At 39.1% G+C, this 2,558-nt stretch overlaps 1 pseudogene; it reads left to right on the plus strand.

Annotated features, from left to right (window-relative positions):
* The first annotated feature begins 992 nt into the window (after nt 1-992).
* Nucleotides 993-2,203, plus strand: LOC116811177 (large ribosomal subunit protein uL3-like; annotated as a pseudogene).
* Nucleotides 2,204-2,558: the final 355 nt, after the last annotated feature.

Genomic DNA, 2,558 nt, shown 5'->3' on the forward strand with positions numbered 1-2,558 from the left:
TTTCAGTTAAAACATTTTTCACAGGGAAAATCTATGGCTAAAAATGTCTTCAGTGGCAATATATAATAAACATTTAAGGAGAACTAAAACCCATGCTACAAGTACTCTTCTAGAAAATAAAAGAGGAGAGAAATTTTCAAATAATTGTATGAGGCCCAAATTTCCATGACACCAAGTCAGACAAAGACATTACAAGAAGAGAAAATTAAAGACCAAACTCCTTCATCAACTTTGACAAATAATCCTGAAAAAAATATGTTAGCAAATCAAATCCAGCAACATATAAGAAGGATAATATATCATGACCAAGTGGGGTTTATTACATGAATACCAAGTTGTTTCAACATTGGAAAATTAATCAATGTAATCCAAAATATCAACAAGAAAAAATCAAAATTATATAAGATTTATCTCAATAGATGTGGAAAAAGCATTTGACAAAGTTAACAACTATTCAAAAATTCTCAACAAACTAGGAATATAAGGAAATTTTCTCAACCTGAGAAAAGCATGTCTGGAATATATACAGTTAGCATCAGACTTCCTGGTGAAAGACTTAATACTTTCTTTATCATATCAGAAACGAGGTAAGGATGTTCACTATCACCACTTGTATTCAACATAATATTGTAGGTCCTAGCCAGGGCAATCAGGTACAGAAAGTAAATAAAAGGCAGCTAAATTGAAAAAGAAGAAATTAAACTGTATTTATTTTCAGATGACATGATTGTCTATTTATAAAAAAATAATAATCTTCCAAAAAATCTGTTATACCTGAGAAGCAAGTTTTTCACCATCACAGAATGCAAAGTCAATATATAAAAGTCAATTGAAATTTTATACTCTATCAATGAACAACTGAAAATTTAAATGAAGAAAAGGGTACCATTTATAATGGTATTGAGATATGAAATACTCATAAATAAGCCTAACAAAATGTAATGCTTATGTGCTTAAAACTATAAAACATTTCTCCAGTGGGATTTGACAGCATGATATCTCACTGAAAGTTCTCCGCTCCCAGACACGGGTCCCTCGGCTTCCTGCCTTGAAAGCGTGGCTGCAGGCATTGTGGGAAGGTGAAGAGTTTCCCTAAGGATGACCCTTCCAAGCTGGTCCACCTCACAGCCTTCTTGAGATACAAGGTTGGCATGACCCACATCGTCAGGGGAAGTCAACAGGCCAGGATCCAAGATGAATATGAAGGAGGTGGTAGAGGCTGTGGCCATTGTGGAGACAACAACCCATGGTGGTTGTTAGCATTGTGGGATATGGGGAAACCCTTCGAGGCATCTGGAATTTCAAGACCATTTTTGCTGAGCACATCAGCAATGAGTGCAAAAGGCGTTTCTATAAGAACTGACATAAATCTAAGAAGAAGCCCTTTACCAAGTACTGCAAGAAATGGCAGAAAGGATGGCAAAAAGCAGGTGTAGAAGGACTTCAGCAGCATGAAGAAGTACTGCTAGGTCATCCGTGTCATTGCCCACACCCAGATGCGCCTGCATCCTCTGCACCAGAAAGCCCACCTGATGGAGATCTAGGTGAATCGAGACACTGTGGCCGAAACGCTGGACTGGGCCTAGAAGAGGCCCGAGCAGCAGGTGCCTGTGAACCAAGTGTTTGAGCAGGATGAGATGATCAAAGTCATCGGGGTGACAAAGGGCAAAGGCTACAAAGGGGTCACCAGTTGTTGGCACACCAAGAAGCTGCCCCACAAGACCCACTGAGGCTTGTGCAAGGTGGCCTGTATTGGGACATGGCATCTTGCCCATGTGGCCTTCTCTGTGGCACGCACTGGCCAGAAAGGCTACCATCATGGCACTGAGATCAACAAGAAGATCTATAAGATCGGCCAGGGTACCCTATCACGGACGGCAAACTGATCAAGAACAATGCCTCCATTGACTATGACCTGTCTGACAAGAGCATCAACCCTCTGGGTGGCTTTGTCCACTGTGGCAAAGTGACCAATGACTTTGTCACGCTGAAAGGCTATGTGGTGGGAACCAAGAAGCAAGTGCTCACCCTCTGCAAGTCCTTGCTGGTCCAGACCAAATGGCAGGCTCTGGAGAAGATTGACCTTAAGTTCATTGACACCACCTCCAAGTTTGGCTATTGCCACTTCCAGACCATGGAGGAGAAGAAAGCATTCATGAGACCACTCAAGAAAGACCAAATTGCAAAGGAAGAAGGAGCTTAATGCCAGGAACAGATTTTGCAGCTGGTGGGGTCTCAATAAAAGTTATTTTCCACTGAAAAAAAAAAATAAATACAAATAAAACATTTCTGTGAGAAATCTAGAAAGATCTAAGTAAGAGGAGAGATATACACTGATCATAGATTACAAAACAATATATTAAGATATCAAATTTCCTGGTATGAATCAATACATTCTCAATCAAAATTCCATCAGGCTGTTTTATTTTCATAAAAGTTATCAAGCTAATTATAAATTTTATGTGAAAAAATCAAAGAACATAGAATTACACAAACAACTTTAAGGAAAACAGAATTCAAGCTATTTTACTATTTAATTTTAAGGCTTACAAGTTTAT

This window comes from Hylobates moloch, unplaced genomic scaffold (genome assembly GCF_009828535.3).
Source record: "Hylobates moloch isolate HMO894 unplaced genomic scaffold, HMol_V3 SCAFFOLD_7, whole genome shotgun sequence".
Taxonomy (NCBI): Eukaryota; Metazoa; Chordata; class Mammalia; order Primates; family Hylobatidae; genus Hylobates; species Hylobates moloch.